The sequence below is a fragment of the Accipiter gentilis genome, chromosome 3, assembly GCF_929443795.1.
Source record: "Accipiter gentilis chromosome 3, bAccGen1.1, whole genome shotgun sequence".
NCBI lineage: Eukaryota > Metazoa > Chordata > Aves > Accipitriformes > Accipitridae > Astur > Astur gentilis.
This window is the reverse complement of record NC_064882.1, coordinates 18118108-18126112: the sequence shown is the minus strand read 5'-3', so window position 1 is coordinate 18126112 and position 8005 is coordinate 18118108. Positions and strand designations below refer to the sequence as shown.

Sequence of the window (8005 nt, the reverse complement as noted above, 5' to 3'; positions counted from 1 at the left end):
AAAATACTGCTGCCATGGAGAACAAATGCCTTCAAAGTGCCTATAGCATATGTTATTTAAAAGAGCACTGAAACATTGTTCTGGTTTGAATTATTTTTCTTCACAGTACTTCTCTAAGTTTATTGCCAAAGAAAAGACTTCCAGAGCCAATTTTTAATCTTAATTATACCAGATTCAATCTGGAATATTTCCCTTGAAGTTAGAGTTACACCACATTTACACAAAGCAGAATCTGGCCCAGTTTCCACATTAGACTCTTTCTCAAAAGATAATTTAGGTTAAACCCCAGAGTATCTGACTAAAACAGTCAGCAGTCCAAGGATCAAAACCTACCTACATGCTGCCGTACCCGCTGTTCTTGAGCCATGCCAGAGCTCCCCTGGCTGAGCTAAGCCTGAGCTGTAGCTTCACACCTGCAGGGAAGGGACCCGTACCTGTGTTTTCCTCTCATCTCACTCTCGCATCTCTCCCTCTGCAACCACCTTGCCCAAGTGAAGTGCATGTAACTGAGTAGTCTAAAAGACTGCCAACAACAGCCAGGCAAATAAACATGTAACTGAAGCAGAAAGTGCTCCCTGCAGAATTAGAGGTAGTACAGACTGAAACCTGGTGACCTCAGACAAAAGGGAAAGCCCAAACAGTCTTTTGTAGAAGTGACAGAAAAGAGAGGAACATTTTCCCCTGGCTTTTCAGTGTGTCAGTCCCTCCTGTCTCCCAACTAAAGAAAGCAAGCTGAACGTGCAGGCTTCAGTCATTGGCACTCTTGGAATGGCTCTAGGTGCGAATGGCGCCTGCTTGATTTCTTCCATCACAGATTAGGGTTACAGAGCTAACCTCAATCTTGTGTTTGAGTACAGGAAACACACAGTGCTGCAAGAAGAAAGACAACGTAATTCACACCTCCTGCCAACGCGCCTCCAGCATAATCTTGGTAAATAAAAGTGAAATGAATGACTGAATTCAATGACTAAGAGGAATAACTGAATTCGTTTCCAGGTCTGGAGCTTTTTGCTGACTGTGTCAACATGGATGCCGATTCTTGCAATTCCTCATGGTGGATTAGTGGTCGACCTGTTTTGGAAAGTATTGGGTGAAACCTGTAACCTCCATTGTCTCCACACAAACCCCAATTCTGCAGGCTCTTAGGAGGCATTCACAGCTTTCCCTCCTCTTTATCCTTGGGATGCGGGAGACCCATGCTCAGAATCTCTCCATGCCACAGAAAGAGAGGGATAGTGTTTTGTTTGTGATGGTATTTTGGAGCATGAAACATCCAGGGAGGAGAGGGATCCTTTTAGAAAGCCAATTACAATTCAGAAACCTTGGCCCTGGCTCAAGTTATTCTACAGCAAATCATCCCGAAGGGATGTATCGTTAATCACTAAGCATCAGAAGAAAATCTGTTGTGGGATGAAGCAGAAAAATGACATCCCATGTCTGGAGCGTGGGCAGTTCAGGGTAGTCAGTAAACAGACACGTTGGGTCTCTCCCAGGTTTGGCACTTTGTGATGCTCAGCCTAGCTTGGCTCTTCCGTGCCCGTGGGAGGGATGTATGGTGGACGTGGTCAGCCCAGGCACGCACGGGGACTGACACCGACACAGACAAGGGCTGGCCCATGTCCGTCGCGTCAAGGATGACAGCGACCACTATGGCCAGGGTGGCCGTGACCACTATGGCCAGGGTGGCCTCCACAGCAGCCAGCTCCCCCGTGCAGAACTCAGGGCTGGGTCCCGAGCACAGCAGCCCGAGGGGGCAAAGCTGGTACTAATAGTAAATAGACGCAGAACCAAAGCAGCCTGGTCTGGCTGTGTTTTCGTCCTGCTGCAATCCATTAATTGCTGCAGCTTGGAAGAACAAAGGCAGAGATAATGGTCTCGGGAGTTATGAACCGAAATCAAACCTGGGCTGAATCAGCAGAGGAGGTCCTTTGATTTCAGAGGGAAAACTCCTCATTTGTGGCACGGGAGGAATTGCTCTCTCCGCTTTACTTGCAGCACGCCACATCCCCCGAGCGGCTGCAGGGCTGGACCTGCAGGGATGAAGCCCTCAGATTCTCGGGGACGGGAGGCCGGCCCCGCTTCACCATCCTCTACGGACCCGGTCGATCCCTTAATTAACAACAGGGACATCAAAGGCTGGCGGGACGTGCGGTGCCCCGGCTGGGCTGGGCTCGCTGCGGGCTCCGGTGCCCTCTAGTGTCGCGGGCGGCGGCGGGGCTGCCCCGGGAACCCTCGGTCGGTCGGCCGGCCGGCCGGCGGCGAAGGGCGGCCGCAGGGCCAGGCCAAGGGGGTGCCGGCAGGCAGGGCGGCTCTGCCCCCCACCCCACCCCACCCCGCCCCGTCGGTGCGGTGGCGGGGCCCGGGGCTCCCCGCCCCGGGGGCTGGGGGGGGGGGCCGAGGCAAGGCGAAGCGGGGAGCAGGGCGCCGGTGGAGGGCTAGCCGGAGGAACAACCCGCTTGGCCTTTGCCTTCTGGGCTGCCTCACCTCAGCCCTCGACTGGGCTCGGGCCGCTTCTGGGCCAGAGCCGCCTGTTTGTCCTGCCCCAGTCAAAAAGTCAGGGCGGGAGCAGAAGGAAAAACAAAGCCTGTTTTTCAAAGAGTAAGGCTTCCACGGCTGTTTTGGCATCTTTTAATGTCGAGAGCCAAGCGCAACAACGAAAGCAAAACAGCTCGACGCTGTGGCAGCAGCGGCCTCAGTGGGAAAACGACGGGCATGGGGAACTACCTTAACCAACCATGTGGGGAATCCAAATAAAGGGTGGGGAGGGCAGGCTGTGCAACGTTAATTTCTTTTGTCTGGCTCCCTGTTCTCTCGGTGACACGGGATCCCTGCTATTCAGAGCCAAATTCTGTTGAACAAACAAAATGAGGGAATCTAGTGTTGTGGAAAGAGGGAAAGAAAGAAAAAACCCCACCCCTGGTAGGACTGTAAATGCACACAGGGCCCTCCTGCGGCCAGCGCACATCTCCCGGGGGGGGGGGGGGGGGGGAGGGCTGGGGGGCTTGGCGGTCCCCTAACTTGCTCCCCTTCTGTCTCAGGAAGCCCTCACTGCTGTGTTCTCCTCCCTCCGCGACAGATGCGAGCACAGATTTATAGCGACAGGCGATGAGAGGCCGCTCCGCTTTCTCCCTCTCTCAGGGGCTTGAGAGGGTCTCTGCTCCAGGCCGTAGCTGCTCTTCACCACGCAGGGGTTCCTGCTCCAAAAGGTGAAAAGGGTGAGCAGGCTGCGGCTCACCGCCGCACCGCGCATCGCTGCAACGTTGGTAACGACAATCAAACCGAGACAAAAGGCTGCGGCCCCACGGCGGGGCTCCCCGCGGGGCCCGAGCCGGGGCACCCCCTCTCGCCCGCCCCCACCCGCAGGAGGCCGCCCCGACCCCACATGAGCCACCTACCTATTAGGCTGGCTAATAGCCTCAGCCAGCTAAACGCTGCCCGGCTCACCCTTGGGAGCGAACGGCAGGAAAGGGCTCATTACTTGCAGCAAATTGGGACTCCTTCGGAGGGGGGGGGGGGGATACTGAGCGGGGCGGCTGGCAGCCTCCCAGCCCCCCTGGAAGCCCCCGAGAGCGGAGCGGGCCGCCCTGCAAAAGCAGCCCCGTCGGTGCCCGCTGCCCGGAGCTTGCCGCCGCTGCGGGCCCGGGGAGGGACACCCCCCCCCCCGGGCGGGGGGGCAGGTTGGGAGCATAAACAGGCAGAGGCCGGGCGCCGCCGTTTTGTTGAAGATGTGCAGCTTGCATCGGTTGCCGCATAAACACAGGCTAGCGGGATGTCTTATGCTCCAGCCCTTCGGGGGAGGGGAAGGCGGGAGGAGAGGGGAGAGGAGAGGGGGCCGCAGTGGTACAAAAATCCCCCCACCCCTAGCCTGTCCTCTCGCTAACCCCAAGTCGCCCGCGCCCCCCTGGACGGGACCCCCCTGCGCCACACGGTAGAGCTCAGCAGCCGTCCCGGTGGGTTTATTTGAACTGCCATCTCCTCTGCGCGGCATCAATCCATAGGCACCGCCGGCACTTCCCGGGGGGGGGGGATCGGCCCCGCGGCTGCCCGGCCCTGGCCGTGCGGGCAGAGCCCGGCCCGGCTCCCGCCGGCCGGTTCCTCCCCGCGGCGGCGGGCGTGGGGCCGGCGCGGCGTGGCCCGGCCCTTGGCGTGGGGAAGGGGGAAAGCCACGTCGGGGAAAGTGTCGCCGCTCCCCCGGAGGGGCCCTGGGCGACGGCACCCTGCCGTCCCCGTCCCCGCTGGGGCCGTCGGGCTCCCCGCCCGCAGCGCCGGCCTGGCCTGGCAAGCAGCTTTGCCGGTCCCCCCCCCAGCCTGCAATTTTGATTTTTCGCTGGGTCTTGTGAGATCCCACGTGGAAGCCGTTAACGACCGCTCGATAATGATCATGACAAAGGCATTATTCAAATAAGGCAGGTAATTGCAACCAGAAGGCGCCTCCTCCCCTTTCCTTTTGCTCCTTTCTGTTTGCAAGAGCAGCTCTCGCATCACGTCCCACCCTGACGGTACTTGGCCAGGAATCACCTCAACCTCCCCGCACGTTCAACCAGATACGTTCACGCCGGTAAATCACGGCCCGAGCCCGGCAGGATCGCCTCGGAGCTCACGGGCGGTTGCTGCCGTCGGCCTGAACCGCACATCTTCGTGGGGCTTAAGCCTGCGGGAGCCCGCAGCTCCGACCCAAGTGATGATAGGACTTTTCCCTCCACAAATTAAGGGGTTCGGGCTGCTGGTGCTCTCGCCGCCCTCCACCCCAGGTGGAGAGTTCCAGGGTGTGGTGTTTTTTGTTTTGTTTTTTTTTTTTTTTCCTGGGTTGTTTTCTGGTTGTTGGGTTTTGGTGTTGGTGTTGGTTTTTTTTTTTTTTTTTTTGCCATGCTTTTGACTCACTGGGAGCCTGTTGTTTATTCACAAGCATTACGGTATCCTGTTAGCATTCCGACCAGGGGCTCCTCACAGCTCTGACTCCGATGATTTCCTGGAGGAACATGTGGAAGCAATAGCGGGGTTGTGCACTCACCCGAGCCGAGGATGCCCTAGTGAAGGGGCGTGCAAAGGGCCGGGAGCGCCGCCGGGGACCCTGCGAGCCCAGCCCGGGGCACCTCAGCCTGAGCGCGCTTGTCACGGGAGCCGGGTCTCCTTTCTGCCCCCCTTCCCTTCGGGGCATCTTCGCTTCAGAGGTTTAATTCCCCTTCGCTTAGGAGAGAGAAAAAAAGACCGGATCCTGGCGCTTGACTTCGAGAACAAACTTTTCTTTTGTCAAATACTAAAAGGAAAAAAGAGGTGCGGGGGGCGGGAGGGCCAGACCGGGGAGGGGAGGAAGCGGGAGAAGCCCCGGGGCGCAGCTCTCGGGCCGGTGCCCTCTCCAGGAGGCGGGCAGGCGGGTAGGTAGGCAGGCAGGCAGGCAGGCAGGCGGGCGGGCGGGCGGGCGGGCAGGGGCCTCCCGCGCCGCTCCTTTCCTGGGGCTGCACTGCCCCCTCTCCCGCGGCCGCCGCATCGCCCCGCCGGCCCCGCTCGCCTCTTCCCGCACGGAGCCTGCAGCAGAAGGGCTGCGAGGGCAGCTCCCCCGGCCGCCCCTTATCGCCAGCCAGATAGCGACGGCCAACAAAGCAGAGATACCCGGTGCTGGCTCCCCGGCGGGGATCAAAGCTCCGTCTGGAGCGTGTTCAAACAGGACGGGCTCGGACGTGCGCTGCCCTCGCCTCCGCAGGCACCCCCGGCCCTCGCCGTGCCCCCTGGCTCGGCTGTTACCGGGGTTAGTTCGCGCTGGGCGAAGCAAAGGCGCAGAGGGAGAGAAGAGCTTTGTCGGTCCCGTCGGAGCAGCGGGGTTTGGGGGGGCCGGCTCCTGGCGAAGGTTACCTTTCGTTGTGTCTTTCATTCATAAAAGTTAGTGATGCCTCTCTCCCCTCTCTCTCAGCGCCGCCTGCTCCTGGCTGGCTCACGGCCGTCCGTCCCGCTCTCTAGCCCAAGCCCGACTTCAGCGGTGTACAAAGGACGCGAGGAAGCCGCAAATTCGTTTCCAGCTCAAACTCCCCAGCCATAAACTCACACTGTGACCGTGGACACCGAGCCCGGCGCCCGAGCCACCGTCCTGGAGGGTCTGTGAAGGGAAGGCTCATTCATGAAATTGGGAGCACTCGGAGTTTTCATGAAAGTTTTTTAGGTCGGGTGTTTTTTTGTTGTTTGGTGGGGTTTTTTAGTTTTTTTTTTTTTTTTTATTTTCTCCCCCTGCAGTGCAAAACTCTCCGCTTCCCCCTTTCCTCCCCCTCGCCCCTGCCATATGGCTAACCTCCCCCCTCCCCTGCAAGGCTGGTGAAATCTGGAGGCAGAGACTGGCCCCCCTGCCTGCGTAAGAGCCTCCCGCCGGCGCGCCCGCCTCCGGCCGCGGGGCTGGGGGCGCCGGGCGAGCCAGGGCGGCTCTTATTCTGAAGGGGCCGGAGGGGGGCTTCATTTCCTGACAGCTATTTACTTAAAGCAAATGATTAGTTTTGGAAGGATGGACTATAACATTGAATCAATTACGGGACGCGGTTTGTGAGACCATTACAGTCGGATCGGGAGGGAGGGCGAGCGGGAGGGAAAGAGCGCGGCTGAGCGGGGAAAGTCACAAAAGACGTGGACATATTTTGGATACTTTACAATCTGCAGGAGTGGGGCTGCGGATTATAAAGGAGAAGGTAAGAGGTGAGGGGCAGTTTCCCCACCTTTTCCTTTTTTTCACCTTTTTTCCCGCTTCTTTTTTGTTTTGGTTTTTTGTTTGTTTTGATTTTTTTTTTCTTCTCTTCTCTTTCCCCCCTTCATATATTTGTTGTTGGTTTGGGGCTTTTTTTTTTTTTTTCTTTTTTTTCCCCCCCTTTTTTTCCCCCGATGCTCTGAGCCGGGCGGGGGGCTCCTTCCCGCGGGGCGCAGGCGGCGGGGGGCGGCGGGCGCTGGCGGCCCCCGCGGAGGGGAGCGGGGAGCCGGCGCTCCGCGGGCCGTCGGGGCGCGGCGGCGAGCGGCGCGGGCAGGGCTAATGACGAACACATTGGGACGGCGGGGGCCACCGCGCCGCATTCCTGCCGCGGGGGCGGGAGCGACCCGCCGGGGCTCCGCGGGCAGCGGCGGTGCCCGCCCGGGGGGCCGGGGGGCCGCGCACCGGCGAAGTAAGCGGCTCCCCCTCTTCTCGCATCCCTTGCTTGCTTCACGCCGCTGCTCTCCCGTCCCTTCCCCCACCCTTTGTTTTTCACCACCTTCCCCTCTTCAGATCCCCCTTCCCACCTCTCTCCCCCGACCGGCTAGCCCCAAATGCCCCGAGATCGCGGGCGGGGGCACGCACGCAACCCCCCCAAGGCAAACCGATCTCCGTCCCTGCGCGCCCTGTCTTTTTTTTTTTTTTTTTTTTTTTTTCCTTTTTACACGCCTCAGCCGAAGGGAAGATGCTGAATTTAGGCAGGACTGGTACCTGGAGCTTTTCCAGCTTACAGCACCCTCTCGCAACGGGAACGCCAGCCCCGCCGCGTGCCCCGCCGGACTGCTGGAGCCCACCGCCTCCTCTCCCGGGGCAGGGCACGGTCTTCGCGGCCACCGTTTGGATTTTGTCAAGAGCGGAGGCTGCAAGCTTGCCAGCCTCTGCCAGGCTGGAGTCCCCTGGAAAAGTCCTAGGAGCGAGTAGGAAATGGCTTTTTGGCTGTCCGCGGCATTGCTCAACATTTTTGGACGCGGATCCCGCGGCCCAGGAGCCGTTCCAGAGAACAGGACTTGGACAGCTTTTTCTGGAGCCAGCAGCGACAGATCTAGCGAGGCGGCGGCGGCAGCGCCGGGGCGCAGCCGCCAGCCCCCGGGGCTCGCCCGCATCCCGGCGGGGAGGCGGCAGCGGGGCAGAGGCGGGGGCGATGCCCCGGCCCCCGCCCGCGCCGGGGGGGCACGTTTCCAGCGCCCCTCGACGGCATTTTCGGCGCGTCTCTCGCAAACGTTCCGGCTCCCTGGCGCTCCTCCGGGGCCCGAGGCTGCACGCCCGGGGCGGACGGGGCATCGC

General features: G+C 60.0%; 1 protein-coding gene across 3 annotated transcripts in view; it reads left to right on the top strand.

The window, feature by feature from the left end:
* Nucleotides 1-5934: 5934 nt before the first annotated feature.
* PDGFRA (platelet derived growth factor receptor alpha) overlaps nucleotides 5935-8005 on the top strand; it is a 35801-nt gene continuing 33730 nt past the window's right edge. Inside the window, exon 1 of one of the 3 annotated variants that reach the window (XM_049831446.1) lies at nucleotides 5935-6154. The gene's annotated coding sequence lies outside the window, so the exon portion shown is untranslated. Of the gene's footprint in view, nucleotides 6155-6383; nucleotides 6669-8005 lie in introns of those variants that run through there. The other 2 variants (XM_049831456.1, XM_049831436.1) reach the window with 2 other exon arrangements.